Here is a 22,456-nt window from a genome sequence, read left to right as displayed (position 1 = left end):
CTGTCGGAGAGGCAGTACTGAGGGAGCGCCTCACTGTTGGAGGGGCAGTACTGAGGGAGCGTCGCACAGTCAGAGGGGCAGTACTGAGGGAGCGCCGCACTGTCGGAGGGGCAGTACTGAGGGAGCGCCGCACTGTCGGACAGGCAGTACTGAGGGAGCGCCGCACTGTCGGAGGGGCAGTACTGAGGGTGCGCCACACTGTCGGAGGGGCAGTACTGAGGGAGCGCCGCACTGTCGGAGGGGCAGTATTGAGGGAGCGTCGCACTGTTGGAGGGGCAGTACTGAGGGTGTGTTGCACTGTTGGAGGAGCAGTACTGAGGGAGCATCGCACTGTCGGGGGGTCAGTACTGAGGGAGCACCGCACTGTCGGAGGGGCAGTACTGCGGGAGCATCGCACTGTCGGAGGGTCAGTACTGAGGGAGCGCTGCACTGTCGGAGGGGCAGTATTGAGGGAGTGCAGCACTGTCGGAGGGGCAGTACTGAGGGAGCGCCGCCCTGTCAGAGAGGCAGTACTGAGGGAGCGCCGCACTGTCGGAGGGGCAGTACTGAGGGAGTGCCGCACTGTCGGAGGGGCAGTACTGAGGGAGCGCCGCACTGTCGGAGGGGCAGTACTGAGGGAGCGGCGCACTGTCGGAGAGGCAGTACTGAGGGAGCGCCTCACTGTCGGAGGGGCAGTACTGAGGGCGCGCCGCACTGTTGGAGAGGCAGTACTGAGGGAGCGCCGCACTGTCGGAGGGGCAGTATTGAGGGAGCGTCGCACTGTCGGAGTGGCAGTACTGAGGGAGCGCCGCACTGTCGGAGGAGCAGTACTGAGGGAGCATCGCACTGTCGGAGGGTCAGTGTTGTGTTTGTACCTTTAAGAGAATAACTGGTCTCAGACTGCAGTACCGGCAGTCACCACCCCTGTATAAAAGGTGCTAGAGAGCCTCTCTTTGTTAGTTTTCACTATTGACTTCCACCAGTAAAGACTTGTTTGTTTTTACTCCTGCTGGTCCGTGTCTCAATCATTCACGGACTTAACACTGGCGACGAGTAAGAAACAAACTTACCTGCAACTCGGCAGCACCTCAGACGACGTTGTTGAAGGTCGGAGCCAGAAGAAAGAAAAAAAAAAGAAAAAAATTGAGTCCAAAGAAACTCGAGAAACGGGCGTCGACCGTCAATCATCGGTTTGAAAACTTGCAGGAGAGACTGTCAAGAGCCAGGTTCGGTTCACCAGTCTGTGGTTTCCCAACTAGTCGGGCTGGTGGCAGGTAGTGCTCTGATCCTTCCTGGGCTGTGGCGGGCTGAAGCTCGATCGGGTGGCTTTTCAACGGGGCCGGGCGGCGAGTCGGGAGGCAAAGAGAGAGAGAGAGGGTGGAGCACACAGGGCGCGGCCGTTGCTTCGAAGCCGGGCAGCGTTCGGACCTAAGAAGAGGGAGGGAAGTGTCTCAGAGGGTTCGCTCCATGACGGGAAAATAATAAAAGAAAAAGAATCAATATTTAACGCGCAAGAAACCGTGGAAAGCAGCGCTAACAACAGCGGGGAAGAAGGCAAAGCGCGGGAGGTGCCATTTTGTTAAATCGGGGAAGAAGGCAAAGCGCGGGAGGCGCCATTTTAGATTTGCAAGATGCCAAAGACTGGCTGTATCACTGCTTTTGATAATACATTAGAGGACTGGACCACGTATGTGGAAAGAGTCGAGGTATATTTCGAGGCAAACGAAATAGCGGAGGGGAAAAAGGCATCGATATTGCTAAACTTAATGGGCGCTAGAACGTACGGCCTATTGCGGGACCTGATTACTCCAGCCAAACCGAAGGCGAAGAGTTTTAACGAAATTGTTGCTGTCCTACAGGAACACTTAAACCCTGCACCGCTGTTGATAGCAGAAAGATTTAAATTCCACAGGAGAACTCAGCACAAAGATGAGAGCAATGCTGAGTATCTTACGGAACTACGCAAGCTATCAAAGCACTGCCAGTTCGGAGCAGGACTGGCAGATACCCTACGGGACAAATTTGTCTGTGGACTCCTGAGTGAAGGAACACAGAAGAAGTTACTCTCAGAAAAACAGCTGACGCTAGATAAGGCTTTCAGCGTGGCAGTATCGTATGAAGTAGCAGCCAGGGGAGCTGCAGAAATTCAACAAAAACCACAGGAATACGGCACCCACGAAATGACACGGGGATTTGCAAAATGTTATCGCTGCGGCAGAACTAACCATGACCAGAAGGACTGCTGGTCCAAAGACAAAATATGCAGACAATGCGGGAAGATTGGACACATTGCACAAGTTTGGAGGTCTGGGAAGAAGACCAGCGACAACAAAAAGGCTATGAAGGAACCGTACAAGAAAGTACAAAAGATGACGGACAGTAGTTCCAAAGACCAGATGAGCGATAGTGAATCCGAGAACAGGAGACTAAGCTGTCTCAAACTTCACAATGTAATTGCAAAAGAGGATCACCGAACCATTTGGGTCACCCTCACGATAGCAGGGTCCCAAGTTAAAATGGAATTGGATACAGGATCAGCGTTAACCATCATGAATCGACGAGACTACGAGCGGCTATTTTCACACATACCCTTGAGAGAGACATCCATCGTCTTGACGACGTATACGGGGCAAAAAGTATACCCCAGAGGAAAAATAAGGGTGCCTGTCGAATACAATGGCAAGAAAATACGGAAATTGTATCTCTACATACTGCCAAATGGTGGACCACCGTTATTGGGACGGGAATGGATCAGGAAGATAAACTTGGATTGGCATTCCATTCATGCAATGACGGTGGACGGTAAAAAAGATGAAGACGTCACTCCTGGACGATTGTCAACAATCTTAGCTAACGCCAAAGAGGTATTTCAACAAGAACTGGGCACGCTTAAAGGTGTAACCGCCTCGATAAAAATAGAAGAGAATGCAGTTCCCAAGTTTTTCAAAGCAAGACCGGTACCATATGCAATTCGCCCAGCCGTCGAGGCAGAGCTGGAGAATCTGGAGAAGGCGGGCGTGTTGTCTAAGGTCGACTGGAGCGAGTGGGCGACACCCATCGTTCCTGTCATGAAGAAAACGTTAAGCAATAAGTCCGGAGAGCCAAGGAAGATTTGCATCCGTGGGGATTTCAAGGTGACGGTGAACCCTGTCCTTCACACAGTACAATATCCTCTTCCAAGGATCGAAGACATCTTCGCCTCACTGTCTGGAGGGAAGCGTTTTACAAAAATTGATCTAGCACAAGCATATTTGCAGATGGAGGTTGAAGAGTCCTCTAGGAAGTATCTCACGATAAACACTCACAAAGGTCTTTACCAGTATCATCGATTGGTATTCGGAGTAGCATCGGCTCCGGCGATATGGCAAAGAGCGATGGAACAAGTCCTGCAAGGGATTCCGGGGACTCAGTGTTACTTGGACGACATCCTTGTAACAGGTGAAGATGACAGTGAACACCTTAACAACCTAGAACAGGTGCTCACTAGACTACGGGAACATGGGCTGCGAGCCAACCGCCCCAAGTGCGAATTTTTTAAGAAACAGATATCGTATTGTGGCCACGTGATTGATGAAGAGGGGTTACATAAGTCCCCTGACAAAATTGAAGCGGTTGTTAAGGCCCCAGCGCCTGAAAATGTGTCGCAACTGAGGTCATTCCTCGGGTTGGTGAATTACGATCATAAGTTTTTGCCAAATTTGTCGACAATTCTGCACCCACTGAACGCCCTGCTACGAACGGGGGTAGCATGGAAATGGAGCGATGATTGTAAGCGTGCTTTTCAGAAGAGTAAGGACTTAATCACTTCAAGGGAAGTATTGGCTCACTACAACCCAGCACTGCCGATCAGACTGGCGTGTGGTGCGTCTCCCTACGGCATTGGGGCGGTACTGTCATATAAGTTCCTTGATGGGTTAGAGAGGCCGATAGCTTTTGCGTCACGCTCGTTAACTTCTGCCGAGCGTAACTACGCTCAGATTGACAGAGAGGCCCTCAGCCTGGTGTGGGGGGTGAAGAAGTTCAATCACTACCTGCACGGTCAAAAATTTACTCTACTAACCGATCATCAACCTCTTGTCTCCATTTTCAACCCTCAGAAGGGCGTACCGATAATGACGGCACAACGGCTGCAGAGATGGTCCCTTTTCCTAGGGGCACACCAATATGACATCGAGTACAAAGGAACTAAACAGCATGGAAATGCTGATGGATTGTCACGTCTACCGTTGCCGAAGGTGGAAGAAGAAGACCTTGCAGTGGATCCAATGGAGTTATTCCACTCGACCATAGTCGAATGTCTCCCTGTGACGAATGCAAACATAGAAAAGGAAACACGGAATGACCCGACACTATCACGGGTCTATGATTTAACGGTGAAGGGATGGCCAGCACATGGCGAACCACTGCTGCCAGCATTCTCGCTGAGAAGAGAACAGCTGTCCGTGTGCAGAGGAACCTTGATGTGTGGATCCAGAGTAGTAATTCCACCTAAGTTGACGGATAGATTGCTCAATGAGCTTCATGAGGGTCATCTGGGTGGGGTAAAAATGAAGAACTTAGCCAGAGCGTTTGTGTGGTGGCCGGGAATCGATAGAGAAATCGAAGAGATGACCAAGGGCTGTGCAGGATGCCAGAAGGTCCAAAACGCCCCACCACAAGCTCCTCTGCATCCATGGGAGTGGCCCTCATCTCCATGGCAAAGGGTGCACATTGATTTTGCTGGTCCCTTCATGGACTCGATGTTTTTAATTGCGGTGGATGCACATTCAAAGTGGCCAGAGGTAATAAAAATGTCCTCAACCACCACGGAAAAAACTATCACAGTCTTACGAACCATATTCACCAGGAATGGGCTGCCTGAACAGATTTGCTCTGACAATGGACCACAGTTGGTGTCTGAAGAGTTCCGGAGGTTCTTAAAGAACAATGGTATTAAGCATTACACATCTGCCCCATATCATCCAGCCACTAATGGATTGGCTGAGAGGTTTGTCCAAACATTCAAGAAGGCTATCAAGGCAATGTGTAATGAAGATATACCCCTACAACACAAGGTGGACAACTTCTTGTTTGCCTACCGGAATGCAACACATGCGGTTACCAACCAAACTCCAGCCATGATGTTCTTCAATCGAAGACTACGATGCCGCTTGGATTTGGTTAAGCCAAACGTCCGAAGAGATGTGGAGAACAGACAGTTTCAGAATATGAATGAAAGGCCGACCAGGAGTTTTAAGATAGGTCAACCAGTTTTGGCCCGGGACTACCGCACTGAGAAATGGCAGCCAGGAACGATTTGTACACGACAAGGACCTCTCATGTATACCGTGGACGTTGGGGAGAGCATTGTAAGACGCCATGCTGACCAGATTCTAGAGTCACTGGAAAACGTCAACTCCACACCACGATCTGATACACCTGGTAATGAAATCGACGTTCCAATTGCAGCTACCGCAGAACCGGTAATATTGGAAGCAGATGAACCAAACAACGACATTGATCCCGACTCAACATTGCCAGAAGAACCTGATACCCCAAAGAGGCGTTATCCAGACAAAATCAGGAAGCCTCCTCAAAGACTGAACTTATAATTGCTTAAACTTAACCAATGTATCTAGCAACAGCAATTGTGATTGTAATTCGTTATCATTTAGTTGTTAAATGAATGTTATGTACTGTTTATCTAAAAGGGGAGGAATTGTTGTGTATGTACCTTTAAGAGAATAACTGGTCTCAGACTGCAGTACCGGCAGTGACCACCCCTGTATAAAAGGCGCTAGAGAGCCTCTGTTTGTTAGTTTTCACTATTGACTTCCACCAGTAAAGACTTGTTTGTTTTCACTCCTGCTGGTCCGTGTCTCAATCATTCACGGACTTAACAGTCAGTACTGAGGGAGCACCGCACTGTCGGAGGGGCAGTACCGCGGGAGCATCGCACTGTCGGAGGGTCAGTACTGAGGGAGCACTGCACTGTCGGAGGGGCAGTATTGAGGGAGCGCAGCACTGTCGGAGGGGCAGTACTGAGGGAGTGCCGCACTGTCAGAGGGGCAGTACTGAGGGAGCACTGCACTGTCGGAGGAGCAGTACTGAGGGAGCGCCGCACTGTCGGAAGGGCAGTCCTGAGGGAGCGCCGCACTGGCGGAGGGGCAGTACTGAGGGAGCGCTGCACTGTCGGAGGGGCAGTGCTGAGGGAGCGCCACACTGTCGGAGGGGCAGTACTGAGGGAGCGCCGCACTGTCAGAGGGGCAGTACTGAGGGAGCGCCGCACTGTCGGAGGGGCAGTACTGAGGGAGCGCCGCACTGTCGGAGGGGCAGTACTGAGGGAGCGCTGCACTGTCGGAGGGGCAGTACTGAGGGAGCGCTGCACTGTCGGAGGGGCAGTACTGAGGGAGTGCTGCACTGTCAGAGGTGTCATCTTTCAGATGAGAGGTTAAACCCGAGGCCCCATCTGCCCTCTCAGGTGGATATGGAAGATCCTGTGCCAATATTTCAAAGAGGAGCAGGGCAGTTCTCCCCGCTGTCCTAAGGCCAATATTTATCCCTCAACCAACATCTGGTCATCATCACATTTCTGTTTGTGGGAGCTTGCTGTGCACAAATTGGCTGCCGGGTTTCCTACAGTACAACAGTGACTACACTTCAAAAAAAAGTACTTCATTGGCTGTAAGGTGCTGTGGGACGTCCTGAGGTAGTGAAAGGCGCTATAGAAATGCAAGTCTTTCTTTCTTCAATCAAAGACTCACTCGGGGCGAGTTGGATCAGTGACTTGCTGTGCAGTGGATTGAAAGTTCCCGGTCTGTGCGGAGCCGCCTGATTGGTCAGTAGTCTGGGCCCAGGATTGCAGGACTGGTGGGGTGGGGGGTCGGGGAGTGAGCTCTGTACAAAAACCACTCACAACCGGGTATTTAGGACAAGAGTGGGAAGAGAAGAGCCAGAAGGGCGTTTGTAAATCTGATGCCAAGGTGCCCATTTCATCCAGCGGGCTGTTCCACCATGTGAGCTATCGCAACTGGTGCAGCATGTGTGTCCATTCACACACGGGCGCAGCCTTTCAAACCACATTGGGAGGGAGGTGGAAAGGGGTGAGGGGAGGACGAAGGAGGTCACTGGATCGCAGTCGGGATCAGGAAGACCGCTCGAAGCTCCCGTCTCCCACAGCCCAGGGAGGGCCCCAGTCAAACTGCAGCGTCGCCAAGGTGCTTTGCGATGGCCAACGCGGCGAGATCACGGGCGTGGCAGAGTGACGCTCACGACACAGGCCGACCTCGAAGAACCCGCGGGCCCCCTACCCACAGCCCCACGCCAGAGATACTGACCGTCAGCCAGAAGTCGGCCATCTTCATGGCTTTCTCGTCCGTGTCCCCTCGCTTGGCGTAATCCACCAGCTGGAAAGCAAGGGCAGATCAGTCAAACCTGCAGGCTCCTTCCCAGCACAGACAGAGGCCAGTCGGCCCCTCCAGCCTGCCCTCCTTCTGTACGCGAGCAATCCCCAAACCCATCCCACTGCCCCGCTCTCTCCATCGACAAATATTGATCCCAAATTCCCCCTTTCACAGAGGCCATGGTCTCGGCCTCAACCTCCTCCCCATGGCTTCAGTGACGTGGAGGATTGGAGAAGCTGGGATTGTTCTTCGAGCAGAGAAGGTTTAGGGCAGATTTAACAGAATCATAGAATGATACAGCGCAGGAGGAGGCCATTCGGCCCATCGTGCCTGTGCTGGCTCTTTGGGCCCACTCCCCTGCTCTTTCCCCAGGGCCCGGAAAATGTTTCCTTTTCAAGTATTTATCCAATTCCCTTTTGAAAGTTATTATTGAATCTGCTTCCACCGGCCTTTCGGGCAGCGCATTCCAGATCACAACAACTCGCTGTGTAAAAAAAATAATCTCCTCACCTCCCCTCTGGTTCTTTAACCAATCACCTTCAATCTGTGTCCTCTGGTTACCGACCCTTCTACCACTGGAAACAGTTTCTCCTCATTTACTCTCAAAACCATTTATGATTTTGAATACAATCTTCCCCTTAACCTTCTCTGCTCTAAGGAGAACAATCCCAGCTCCTCCAGTCTCTCCACATAACTGAAGTCCCTCATCCCTGGAACCATTCTCGTAAAGAGCGGCGTTCAAAATCATGAGGGGTTTTGATCGAGTAAATGAGGAGAAACTGTTCCCACTGGCAGGAGGGTCGGTAACCAGAGGACACAGAGTTAAGAAAATTGGCAAAAGAACCAGAGGGGAGATGAGGAGATTATTTTTTTTACGCAGCGAGTTGTTGTGGTCTGGAATACGCTGCCTGAAAGGCCGCTGGAAGCAGATTCAATAGTAACTTTCAAAAGAGAATTGGATAAATACTTGAAAAGGAGATATTTGCAGGGCTCTGGGGAAAGAGCAGGGGGAGTGGGAACTAATTGGAGAGCTCTTCAAAGAGCCGGCACAGGCACGAGGGGCCGAATGGCCTCCTTCTGTGCTGTGAGATTCTTTGGGAGCATTCCGTGCTTCAACACCTCTGTGTACAGAAATTTCTACTAATCCCTCTCAGAACACTCGTTAAATTGATGGGCTCACGTCACTGACTCCCCGAGCACAGGAAATTTATTGTCCCCATTCACTCCATCAAAACTCATTATCATTTTTAAAAACCCTATTAAATCTCCTCTTAGCCTTCTCCGTTCCAGTGCAAATAGTCACAGGATCTCAAGTCACCTCTCTGGCTCAGTGGGTAGCACTCGCTCTCGCCTCTGAGTCAGAAGGTGGTCGGTTCGAGTCTTACTCCAGAAACTTTAGCACATAATCCAGGCCGACACTCCCAGCGCAGTAATGAGGGAGCGCCGCACTGTCGGAGGGGCAGTACTGAGGGAGCGCTGCACTGTCGGAAGAGCAGTGCTGAGGGAGCGCCGCACTGTTGGAGGGGCACTGTAGGAGGAGCAGTGCTGAGGGAGCGCTGCACTGTTGAAGGAGCACTGTCGGAGTGGCAGTACTGAGGGAGGGCCGTACTGTCGGAGGGACAGTACTGAGTGAGCGCGGCACTGCCGGAGAGTCAGTACTGAGGGAGTGTCGCAGGGTCAGTACTGAGGCAGCGCTGCACTGTCGGAGGGTCAGTGCTGAGGGAGCGCTGCACTGTCGGAGGGGCAGTACTGAGGGAGCGCTGCACTGTCGGAGGGTCAGTACTGAGGGAGCATCACACTGTCGGAGGGGCAGTACTGAGGGAGCATCGCACTGTCGGAGGGGCAGCACTGAGGGAGTGCCGCACTGTCAGAGTGAATCACTGTCAGAGGTGTCACCTTTCAGATGAGAGGTTAAACATGAGGCTCTGTCTGCCCTCTCAAGTGAATGCAAAAGATCCCACAGCCACTATATTGAAGAGGAGCAGGGGAGTTCGCCCCGCTGTCCTGTGACCAATATTTATCCATCAACCAACATCTGGTGATGATCACATTTCTGTTTGTGGGAGCTTGCTGTGCACAAATTGGATGCCGGGTTTCCTACATTACAACAGTGACTACACTTCAAAAAAAAAACCTTCATTGGCTGTAAGGTGCTGTGGGACGTCCTGAGGTAGTGAAAGGCGCTATAGAAATGCAAGTAGCCAAGGCTCTTTGCGATGGCCAGCACGGCGAGATCGCGGGCGAGGCAGAGTGATGCTCGCGACACAGGCCGACCCCGAAGACCCCGCGGCCCCCCCTACCCCCAGCCCCGTGCCAGAGATACTGACCGTCAGCCAGAAGTCGGCCATCTTCATGGCTTTCTCGTCCGTGTCCCCTCGCTTGGCGTAATCCACCAGCTGGAAAGCAAGGGCAGATCAGTCAAACCCGCAGGCTCCTTCCCAGCACAGACAGAGGCCAGTCGGCCCCTCCAGCCTGCCCTCCTTCTGTACGCGAGCAATCCCCAAACCCATCCCACTGCCCCGCTCTCTCCATCGTGCCTGTGCTGGCTCTTTGGACCCATTCCCCTGCTCTTTCCCCCGAGCCCGGAAAATGTTTCCTTTTCAAGTATTTATCCAATTCCCTTTTGAAAGTTATTATTGAATCTGCTTCCACCGGCCTTTCAGGCAGCGCGTTCCAGATCACAACAACTCGCTATGTAAAAAAAATAATCTCCTTGTTGTGTATGTACCTTTAAGGGAAGAACTGGTTTTAGACTGCAGTACCGGCAGTGACCACCCCTGTATAAAAGGCCCTAGCAAGCTTTTGTATTTCAGTATGACATTGCCCTCCTGTTAAGTAAAGTACCTGTTAAACTGTTCTCCCGAAGTCTGTGTATTATTGAGGCGCGGACTTTACATTGGCGACGAGTAAGTTCGAACTCACCTGCAGTGTGGCATCATCTCACGGGGATCTCGCCCTGAGAGGAGGTTTCTTGGAGGTCGTAGTCTGAGCAACGGGCGTCGACCGCGGGCAACCGCCCAAAGAATTCATCGGTGTTCGGAGAATTGCGGGAGAGACTGTCGGGAGCTGTGCTTGGCTCCCCAGTTAAGGTGTTCCAGCAAATCATGCTGGTAGCAGGTGGTGCGCTGACCCTTCTGGACTGCGGCGGGCTCAAGCTCGATCGAGCGGTTCTACAAAATGGGCCGCGTAGCGTCGCCGGGAAAAGAAAACAAGAGAGAGAGAGGGTGGAGCGCACAGGGCGCGGTCGGTGCTCAAGAACCGGGCAGCGGAGAGAAAATAAACGGGGGGAAGGAAAGCGTGACGCGCCGAAGCCGCGGGTCGCCGCCATTACCCCGTAGAACGCTCGGAGCAGCGCGGCAGCAAGGGGAAGAAGGAAAAGCGCGGGAGGCGCCATTTTATCCCGTTGGGGAAGAAGGAAAAGCGCGGGAGGTGCCATTTTAAATCACCCAAGATGCCGAAAAGTGGCAGTATCACTGCTTTCGACAACGAGGTAGAAGACTGGACCACGTATGTGGAAAGAATTGAAGTGTACTGCAAGGCAAATGAGGTGGCCGATGGAAAGAGGGCGTCGGTATTATTGAATTTGATGGGCGCGAGTACGTACGGCCTATTGCAGAATTTAATTACCCCAGCTAACCCAATGGAGAAAAGTTTTGAGGAGATTGTTAATACCTTACAGGAACACCTAAACCCTACACCGCTGCTGGTAGCAGAAAGATTCAAGTTCCATAAAAGAAACCAGCACAAAGATGAGAGCAATGCTGACTATCTTACGGAACTACGCAAGTTATTGAAGCACTGCCAGTTCGGAGCAGGACTGGCAGACACCTTGCGGGATAAGTTTGTCTGCGGGCTCCAGAGTGAAGGAACCCAGAAACGACTACTTTCAAAAAAGGACCTGACGCTAGAACAGGCTTTCAGCGTGGCAGTATCCTACGAAGCAGCAGCACGGGGAGCTGCGGAAATACAACAGAAACCACAAGAATACAGCACTAACGAAATGGCGTATGGAGCAGAAAAGTGCTATCGCTGCGGCAGAACAACCCATGAGCAGAAGGACTGCTGGTTTAAGGACAAAGTATGCAGGCAATGCGGAAAAATGGGACATATAGCAAGAGTCTGCAGGTTGGGAAAGAAAACCAACACGACAAGAACTACTAAGGAACAGTACAGGAAAGTAAAGAAACGGACAGACAGTAGTTCGGAAGATCAGGGGAGTGATAAGGACTCCGGGAGCAGGAGACTAAGTTGTCTAAAGTTACACAACGTGATCGCAAAGGAAGATCACCGAACCATTTGGGTCACCCTCATGATAGCAGGGTCCCCAGTAAAGATGGAATTGGACACAGGATCAGCCCTAACTGTCATGAATCGACGAGACTATGAGCGGCTATTCTCACACATACACTTAAATGACACGTCCATTGTATTGAAGACATACACGGGGCAAAAGGTCTACCCCAGAGGAAAAATAAGGGTGCCAGTTAAATATAACGGCAAGGAAACACAGAAACTATATATGTATATACTACAAGATGGAGGACCACCATTATTGGGACGTGAATGGATCCGAAAAATACAATTGGATTGGCATTCCATTCTGGCGCTAACTGTGACTGACAAAAAGGATGATGACGTCACATCTGGACGTCTGTCACAAATTCTATCTGACGCGGAAGAGGTGTTCCAACAAGGACTTGGGACTCTAAAAGGAGTAAAGGCAACCATAAAGATTGAGGATAACGCAAACCCAAAATTTTTCAAGGCCAGACCGGTGCCATATGCAATCCGCCCAGCTATTGAAGCTGAACTGGAGAGTCTGGAGTGTTCGGGTGTGCTGTCCAAGGTGGACTGGAGCGAGTGGGCCACACCCATCGTTCCTGTAATGAAGAAAGCATTGAGCAGCATGCCTGGGGAGCCAAAGAAGGTTCGCATCTGTGGGGACTTCAAGGTGACTGTGAACGCAGTCCTGCACACAGTACAGTATCCACTTCCGCAGATAGAAGATATTTTTGCCTCACTATCTGGAGGGAAACGTTTTACAAAGATTGATCTGGCCCAAGCGTATCTACAAATGGAGGTGGAAGAAGCATCTAGAAAATACCTCACGATAAACACTCACAAAGGCCTTTACCAGTACAATCGACTGGTATTCGGGGTAGCATCGGCCCCGGCTATTTGGCAGAGGGCAATGGAACAAGTCCTGCAAGGGATCCCGGGGACCCAGTGTTATTTGGACAACATCCTGGTTACGGGTGAAAATGACAATGTACACCTTGCCAACCTGGAGCAGGTGCTCACGAGATTACAGGAATATGGGCTATGAGCCAACCGCCCCAAATGTGAGTTCTTCAGGAGACAAATCTCGTATTGTGGCCACATGATTGATGAGGAAGGGTTGCATAAGTCGCCGGACAAGATTGAGGCTGTAGTCAAGGCTCCAGCACCGGAAAATGTGTCGCAACTGAGGTCGTTCCTCGGGTTGTTGAACTACTACCATAAGTTCTTGCCGAATTTACCTACAATTCTGCACCCACTGAACGCCCTGCTGCAAACTGGAGTGACATGGAAATGGAGTGATGAGTGTAAGCGTGCCTTTCAGGAATGTAAATGCCTAATCACTTCAAAAGAAGTATTGGCCCACTACAACCCAACACTACTGATTCAGTTGGCATGTGATGCGTCACCCTACGGCATTGGAGCGGTACTGTCACACAAATTCCGTGACGGTTCAGAGAGGCCAATAGCCTTTGCGTCGCACTCGCTAACGTCAGCCGAGCGTAACTACGCCCAGATTGACAGGGAGGCCCTCAGCCTTCTGTGGGGGGTGAAGAAGTTCAATCACTATCTGCACGGGCAGAAATTCACCCTACTGACTGATCATCAGCCCCTGGTCTCCATTTTTAACCCAAAGAAGGGCGTTCCGGTGATGACGGCGCAATGGCTGCAAAGATGGTCACTTTTTCTAGGGGCACATCAGTACGACATAGAGTACAAGGGTACGAAACAGCATGGAAATGCTGATGGGCTGTCGCGCCTACCGTTGCCTACGGTAGAAGAAACACCGGCAGTGGACCCTGTTGAGATATTCCATGCGACCATAGTCGAATGTTTGCCTGTTACAAACTCGAGTATAGAGAAGGAAACCCGAAATGACCCGACACTCTCTCGGGTCTACAATTTGACGGTGAAGGGATGGCCAGCATATGGCAGCTCACTGTTGCCAGCATTCTCGTCAAGGAGAGAACAGCTGTCAGTGTGCCGGGGAACCTAGATGTGTGGATCCCGAGTGGTAATTCCACCCAAGTTGAGAGATAGAGTGCTCAATGAGCTTCATGAGGGTCATCTGGGAGGGGTAAAAATGAAGAGCCTAGCCAGGGCGTTTGTGTGGTGGCCGGGAATCGATAAAGAAATCGAGGATATGACCAAGAGATGCACAGGATGCCAGAAGCTCCAAAACGCTCCACCACAGGCCCCGCTACATCCATGGGAGTGGCCCTCATCTCCATGGCAACGGGTACACATTGATTTTGCTGGTCCATTTATGGACTCAATGTTTCTAATCGCTGTGGACGCCCATTCGAAATGGCCAGAGGTCATTAAAATGTCCTCCACCACCACGGAGAAAACTATTGCAGTCCTAAAGGACCATCTTCGCCAGGAATGGGTTGCCAGAACAGATTTGCTCCGACAATGGGCCACAGTTTGTGTCTGAGGATTTCCGGAGGTTCCTGAAGAATAATGGGGTGAAACATTACACATCTGCCCCATATCATCCAGCCACAAATGGATTGGCTGAGAGGTTTGTTCAGACCTTTAAAAAGGCCATAAAGGCAATGTATAATGACGACATACCACTACAACACAAGGTGGATAATTTCTTGTTTGCTTACCGGAATGCGACACATGCAGTAACCAACCAAGCTCCAGCCGTACTGTTCTTCAACCGAAGGCTAAGATGTCGTCTGGATTTGCTCAAACCAAACATAAGACGAGATGTTGCGGATAAGCAATTCCAGCACATAAATGAGAAGCCAACCCGGAGCTTCAAGGTAGGGCAACCAGTCTTGGCCTGCGACTACCGAACAGAAAAATGGCAGCCAGGAACGATATGCACACAGCAGGGACCATTAATGTACACAGTGGACGTTGGAGAGAGCATTGTGAGGCGCCATGCTGACCAGATTCTAGAGTCACAGGAACAAGCCAAACCGGTGGCACGAGAAGGTGCACCTGGTAATCAACCTGAAGTACAGATTGCGTCTACCTCAGAAGCAGTGGTATTGGAAGCTGACGAACCAACCAGTGACCATGAACCAGAATCAGCTTCGCCGCAAGAACAGGATACTCGAGAAAGGCGCTATCCAGTCAGGATCAGGAAGCCTCCTCAAAGACTGAACTTATAAATGATTATTTCAGTTGATGTATATAATATCCAGAAAGTTGTAATTAGTTATTATTTAGTTGTTAAATGAATGTTATGTACTGTTTATCTAAAAGGGGAGGAATTGTTGTGTATGTACCTTTAAGGGAAGAACTGGTTTTAGACTGCAGTACCGGCAGTGACCACCCTGTATAAAAGGCCCTAGCAGGCTTCTGTATTTCAGTCTGACGTTGCCCTCCTGTTAGAGCTGCCTCAGTCAGCAGGAGGAGAAGGAGCAGCCAAACCAGGAGAGTGGAGAGTGAAAAGTGGTGGTCTCCTGACCAGGAAGAGGAGGAGAATGAAAGGTCACCACCTCCACCTCCACCATCATCATAACAACTGAGGTGCCTGGAGAGAGGGGACAGAGGAGGAGAAGGAGAAAGGAGGCCAGCAACAACACCAACCAGGGGAGAGGCCTTTCCATTACTGCCTCCCCAAATTGGCCTCCACTTCAGGAGAAAGGGGAGAGAAACAACCAACAACCACCAACTGTTTGGAAGGAGGGAAGAACAACATCGTCTTTCAGGTGGGTGTTATTTGGTGCACTCTCCCAAAGACTTTGTATTTTAGGTGGGGGGAGAAAAGAAGAAAAAAGGGCCGGATCATCAAGGTGTGTGTGTGTGTGTGTGTGGCTCTTGTAAAACACTAGGCCACACACACCACTAATTAAGCACCCCTTCCTATTGCCTGACCTGGGATAGCTGGAGCTGCCTAGGTGACCAGCCCAACTAATACATCGTTAAGACCTGGTGTGGGACTGAGCCTGGGGCATCTCCAGCTTTCCCAGGTGAAGACATCTTCTCCCCCTGCTAGAAGACCACCTTCAAAGACTTTAATTTTTCATCGGAGTGTGCACCCCTGCCAACACCCACCCACCCACCATCCTGAGTGGCAACCCTGCCCTTGCGGCCTCTCTCCTTCCCAACCCCCCCTCTCTCTCTCTCGTTGTCTCTCTCTCTCTGCCTTTCTCTCAAAAGGCACCTCATCTATCTATATTTTAATTACTTATTGAGCAGAGGGTAGAAGGCCCCTCCCCCAATTCTAATCAATAAGGGGAGAGGTATGCCTTCAATTTAAACAGCTCCCTCTGCTCCATAGAGGACCAAAAAATACCTGAGGCCACAATTAACACCTTCAGGCCTGTGACTTGGGGTGAGTGTAGCCCTCTTTAGAAAACACCCCAGAATGGCGACTGCATCTTCGCCGGTGGTGGGGCTAGCCAGGACTTATGCGGGAGTGGCAACCACAGCCACAGCTGCTCCCGCTGCTTCTGCTGCCCCGTCACCATTTAGATTGATAACAAAAAAGCTTGGGGTGAAAAGCTACACTCACCCCACTATGACCATAGAGGCCTGCGTTAAAGCCATGGCTGGGGTTGTCGGCCCCTCAGCCATCGTCGCGGCCTCAAAAATGTATGGGAAGGCTGTGTTCTTCCTGGGGTCGGAGCGGGCGGTGTCCCTGGCCGTCGCCAAGGGGCTCACCATGGCCGGGACCTTCCTGCCGGTGGATCCTCTCGAGGCCACCGCGCAGAGAATTGTCATCTCAAACATCCCGCCCTATGTCCCTGGTGAGCTCCTCCTCCCACATATTGCGCCAACTTGGGGAGGTGAGGTCGGGGATCATGCCCATCCCGCTCGGCTTCTGGGAAGCCAGCCTTCGCCACGTCTTCTTCCGGCGCCAGCTGTTCGTGCAGCTGGCGCGGGAGGAGGACACCGATGGGGCGTTCATCGTCCACCACGAGGGGACCGCCTATCACATCTTCTGGACGTCGGACGGTGTGCGGTGCCACGCCTGCAAGGAGGTGGGGCACATCTGGAAAAACTGCCCCGCCTCCAAGGCCGCCGGATCATCTCGTGCGGCCGAGGCTGGCGCCGCCGCCGCTCCTCCCCCCGGATCTGCCCGCGCGTCGGGAACGTCTGATGCACGGTCGATGTCGGGGGCCGATGCCACCAAGTCCTCCGGCGGGGGGGAGGGAGCGCGTCCAGCCGGAAAGAAGGCGCGGCGAAAAAATAAACACCTTAGAGCGGGTCCCCCGGTGGATGGCCAGCCCTTGCCCCTTGCACCCCTTACACCCGCGCTGCTCGCGGAGTTAATCGGGGCAGACACGAGTGGGAGGGGCCTCGTGCCCGAGCCTGTGGCCGCAATCACCGCAGCGGTAACGCCAATACCTGCAGCCGGGCTCGGGCCTGAGGAACCCGACAAACCTGCTCTGCCGGAGGGAGCAGAGGAGGAGGCCTCTGCAGACATGGAGGTCTCCCTCGCTCCCTCCGTGCTAAAAAGAAGGTGCGACCCCCTGGAAGAGGAGGAGGACCAGGAGGAGGAAGGTCCCTCTGAGCAGGGGGAGTCGTTGCCCGCCGCGGGTACTGTGCCCCCACCCCCCCCCGCTGTCGTCATCACCAGTGATCGGCAGGGGTCGCCTGTCCCTCGGGAGGCTGAGGCAGATGTGTCTGTCCGGCACGTGCCTCCCGGGGATGGGGACGAGACCCTGCCCGTGGGGGGGGTCGCGGAACAACCCGCGGCTATTGACATTTTATCGGTGCCGTTACCCCTCGCCGGGTCGGGCGGCCTGGGGTCTGGGTTGGGCGAGCTCGAGGAAAATGAGCTCGCCCAATGCGACCCGGACATCTCCCAGGGGCTGCTCGACCTGGTAGAGCATTTAATTCAAAACACCCCATCCGCTGGGTCGGAGTTGGTGGTGGGGAGGAGGATGGCCCCCTGGCTACGTCACTGGTGCCGGACGTACTGGAGGAGCTGGGAATTGTTCTCTCCCCGGTTTCTCCGGTCGTTCCAGCATCTGGGGCGGAGGGGAGCTCTGAACCGCCGCCGTCTTCTGGCCCAGCGCCCCTAGGGGAGCCCAGGGAGGAATCCTCTGCCGCCGATCCTGGGGGTGGGAGCTGGGCGGAGGCGGGGCTGGCTGGTGCGGCCGAGCTGTTCGCTGCGCACTGCGCGATGGATGGGTCGGCCACTGGTGACGACCCCCTGGAGGAGGATGGGGACTCGGTGATGGGCACGGAGGACGATTCGGACTCCAGCGCCGACGAGGCGATGGATGACCTCGTGCCCCTTGCCGAGTCTCCCCTCATTCCCGCAAGGGAACTCCGGGATTTTATGGCCACGTGCCTGGGTTGGCGCAATAAGGTCCGGCTGGCCCTCGACAGGTGGTCGGACCTGGCGCTGCTCATCGTGTCCGTCCGCGCCGCAGTTAAAATCATGGGCGCGGACGAGGGTGTGAACCCGCTCGAGCTGCGTCGGTTCAGATTGTTCCTCACTGGGCTGCTGAGGAGGTGGCGGCTGACCAGCGGCTGTGCTTCCTCCCCCGGTTAGGTGTAGGTCGAGGTTGCACTATGCTTCTGACATGAAGATAACCATAGCCAGCCTCATCATCAACGGCAGCAGGGAGGCGCGCCGCAGATTCAATAACTTCTCGGTCCTTCGGGACGGGAAGTATGCGGTGTGCTTCCTGCAAGAAACCCACACCGTTCCGCGAGACGAAGCCACATGGCTCCTGGAGTGGCAAGGAGGGGTCAGCATGAGTCACCTCTCCAACAATTCCAGCGGAGTGGCTATCTTGCTGGCCCCGCATTTTCAGCCGGAGATCTTGGGGGTCAAGGAGCACGTGCCGGGCCGCTTGCTCCAGGTCACTGTTTGCCTGGGGGGCGTGCCGCTCCATCTAGTGAACGTGTACGCCCCTCAGACCGGTGCGCAGCAAGTGCGCTTCTTCGAAGAAGTGTCCGCTCTTTTGGGCTCCGTCGACGCGGGCGAGTGCGTCATCCTCGGGGGGGATTTTAACTGCACCCTCGAGGCGAGGGACCATTCGGGTCCCCCGCGAAGCCCGGCAGCGAAGGAGAAGTTGAGGGACCTGGTCGGGTCCTTCGACTTGGTGGACGTCTGGTGAAATCTCCACCCAACTCCAGCGCCTTCACTAGCGCGAGGTCTGGGGGAGGAAGGTCCAGAATCGACCGCCTCTACATTTCCCGGGCGTACGTCTCCATCGTTCCGGCAGCTTCCATGCGGCCGGTGCCGTGCACGGACCACCACCTGCTGTGGGTGGAGCTTGCTCCGCTGTGCGCGCGGGGTGGTCCTCTTACTGGCATTTTAACAACCTGCTGCTGGAGGACGCGCGGTTCCGGGATTCGTTTTGTCGGTTCTGGGCTGACTGGAGATGGAAGCAGGGGGGCTTCCCCTCCTTGAGGCTATGGTGGGATGTGGACAAGGCTCACATCCATCTCTTCTGTCAGGAGTACGCGAAGGGGTCGACCAAGAGGCGGGAGGCCCGGGTCGGGCGGTTGGAGAAGGAGGTGCTCGACCTGGAGTCCCGTCTCGGTCAGGTCGTCGATGACCCGGCCCTGCGGAAGGTGTACGAAGAGAAGAAGGGCGCACTGAAGGACCTGCAGCTCATCGGGTCCCAAGGCGTGTATGTGAGGTCGCGGATCCAGCTCCTGCGGGACCTAGACTGTGGCTCCCCCTTCTTCTACTCGCTGGAAAAAAGACGGGGGCTCCGTAAGCAGCTCTTAGGGCTGCTGGCCGACGACGGATCTCTGGTCTCAGATCCGGAGCGAATCAGCGTGGAGACCCACGCCCACTACGGGGCTCTGTTCTCTCTGGATCCGTCCAGCGAGGATGCGCGCAGAGTCTTGTGGGAGGGCCTGCCGAAGGTCAGCCCGGAGGGCGCTGAAAAATTGGACGCTCCGCTAAGCCTGGCGGAGCTGACCGGCGCCCTCCGCCAGCTCTCTAGGGGAAAGTCCCCGGGGCTGGACGGGCTGACCGTAGAGTTCCACAGGACATTCTGGGATGTCTTGGGGGGCGACTACGCGCGGGTCCTGGGGGAAAGTTTGGCGACCGGGGAGATGCCCCTCTCTTGGCGCAGGGCGGTCATTGTCCTGCTGCCTAAGAAGGGCGATCTCCGCCTCCTTAAGAACAGCCGCCCGGTCTCCCTCCTCAGCACGGACTATAAAATCTTTGCCAGGGCCATGTCTGTTCGCCTTGGCACCGTGCTGGCCCACATGATCCACCCCGACCAGTCCTACACGGTCCCGGGCCGGACCAGCCACAATAACATCCATCTGGTCCGGGACCTGGTCCACCACTCCCAGAGGGCTGGTCTGTTGGTCGCCTTCCTTTCCCTGGATCAGGAGAAGGCGTTCGACAGGGTGGATCACGAGTATCTCTTCGGGACTCTGCGCGCATTCGGGTTCGGGACGCATTTCGTCACCCGGATCCGACTTGTGTACGCCGTCGCGGAGTGTCTGATTAAAGTTAATGGGTCCTTGATGGCGCCCCTTCGCTTCGGGAGGTGGGTGCCTCAGGGATGCCCCATGTCCGGTCAGTTATACGCCGTTTGCGTGGAGCCATTCCTGCGCCTCTTGCGGAAGAGGTTGACGGGACTGGCTCTGCAGGGGCCGGGCGTGGAGGTGTTCCTCTCGGCTTACGCCGATGACGTGCTCCTCACGGTCATGGATCCCGCTGACTTGCGGAGGATGCGGGAATGTCAGCAGATTTACTCGGACGCATCCTCCGCCAAGATCAACTGGGAGAAATGTTCCGGACTCCTGGTGGGTCAGTGGCGGGTGGACTCCCTGCCGGAGGAGTTCAGGCCTTTTGCCTGGAGCACCATGCACCTCCTCTATTTGGGAGTCTACCTTAGCCCTGCTGAGGATGCCTGGCCGGCGAACTGGCAAGAGCTGGAGGCCAAAGTCACCGCTCGCGTAGGACGCTGGACAAGACTGCTCCGAGTGTTGTCCTACAGGGGTCGAGTGCTGGTCATAAACCAGCTGGTGGCCGCCATGTTGTGGTACCGGTTGGCCACTTTGATCCCTCTCCCTGCATTTGTCGCCAAGATACAGTAGAAGCTCATCGACTTCTTCTGGGACAAAAGGAAGCACTGGGTCTCTGCTGCGGTTCTGTGTCTTCCGCTTAGGGAGGGCGGTCAGACGCTGGTGTGCCTTCGCACCCAGGCTGCGACTTTCCGTCTTCAGACGCTGCAGAGATACCTGTACGCCGAGAATCCTCCGAGATGGTGTGCGCTGGTGACATAGTTCTTCCGCCAGCTGCACGGCCTCAATTACAACACGCAGCTCCTGTTTGTGAAAGTAGGCTGCAGGCGTGCCAGCCTGCGGGAGCTGCCTGTCTTCTACCAGGAACTACTGTGGGTTTGGAACTACGTTGCTTCCAGGCGGAGCTCTCCCCCGTCAGGAGTGGCGGCTCTCCTTCGGGAGCCGCTGCTCAGGAATCCGCACCTCCACGACTGCGGGTTCGGGCGGCTGGCGGAGGGCAGGGCTGTGCCTGGCAAAGTGACCAGAGTTGGGGACCTGCTCGATGGCGGAGGAGTGGGCTGGATGGCGCCGGAGGAGCTGGCGCGGTGCCTGTCCTGGGCCAACGTCCGGCTCGCGGTCAAAGCCATCGAATCGGTGAAAGCGGCACTGGGCCCCGACTCCACTAGGTGTATCGAGGCGGCTCAAGCACGTGGGGCGATCCCGTCTGAGCTTATCCCCGTTCGGACGGAATTCCTCATCGGCGCCCGGCCCCAAAACTCTCCTCGGGAACCGGCGCCTCACAACTTGAGCCGTCTCGAGGAAATACTCTCCGTGCCTTTTCATTCTGTGCGGAGGGGTTTCCTGTACGGGCTGCTCCTGCACACTCTCCACTTTGCCATCTTCGTCTACCGTCTGGACCCGCCTTGGCGTGGCGTCTTGCCGACTGGCGGTGGCGGAGGTCCCCAATGGAGGGCTCTCTATGCGGGAGTCCTCCCTTGTTCCATCGGGGACTTGGCCTGGAGGGTGTTGCATGGAGCGGTCCCGTGCAATAAGGTTTTAAGTAGGTTCACGGACTCCCAGGCCGCCTGCATTTTTTGCGGCCTGGAGGAGTCCGTGTTTCACGTTTATATGGAGTGTGAGAGGTTGCAGCCTCTCTTTCACTACTTGAAGGGGCTGCTCCTCGATTTTTGGTTGCACTTCAGTCCCACGCTCTTGATCTACGGTCACCCGGTGCGGAGGGGAGTGGACAGGTTGGAGGACCTCCTTGTGGGCCTGCTCCTGGGCCTGGCTAAAAGAGCCATCAATTGGTCCAGGCAGTGGGCGGTCGAGGGGGTCGTCCAACTGGATTGCCTGCCTCTCTTCCGCGGCCATGTTCGCGCCCGGGTGGTCCTGGAGATGGAGCACGCGGTGTCCGCCGGCGCGCTTGAGTATTTCCGCAACCGGTGGGCGCCGCGGGGACTGGAGTGCATTATCAACCCGGAAAACCAAATTTTAATTTGATTTGTTAAGTTTTAGTTGAACTTTTGTTTATTTACAGTCCAATTGGGTTTTTTTTTTTGGGTCGAAATAAAAAGAGTGCCCTCCTGTTAGAGCTGCCTCAGTCAGCAGGAGGAGAAGGAGCAGCCAAACCAGGAGAGTGGAAAGTGGTGGTCTCCTGACCAGGGAGAGGAGGAGAAGGAGAAACCACAGACCACCACTACCACAACAACAACTACAACAACAACTACTGAGGTGCCTGGAGAGAGAGGACAGAGGAGAAGAGAGGGAAAAAGGAGGCCAACACCGACCAGAGGAGAGGCCTTTCCACCACTGCCTCCCCAAATTGGCCTCTGTTCCAGGAGAGGGAGAGAGGGGAGAGAAGCAACAACCAACACCCACCATCAACTGCTTGGAAGGAGGGAAGGATAACATCTTCACTG

The sequence above is a fragment of the Somniosus microcephalus genome, chromosome 12 (assembly GCF_052327205.1).
Source record: "Somniosus microcephalus isolate GS21.2 chromosome 12, FLI_Smic_1.0, whole genome shotgun sequence".
Classification (NCBI taxonomy): domain Eukaryota; kingdom Metazoa; phylum Chordata; class Chondrichthyes; order Squaliformes; family Somniosidae; genus Somniosus; species Somniosus microcephalus.
Note: the sequence above shows the minus strand (reverse complement) of the source record.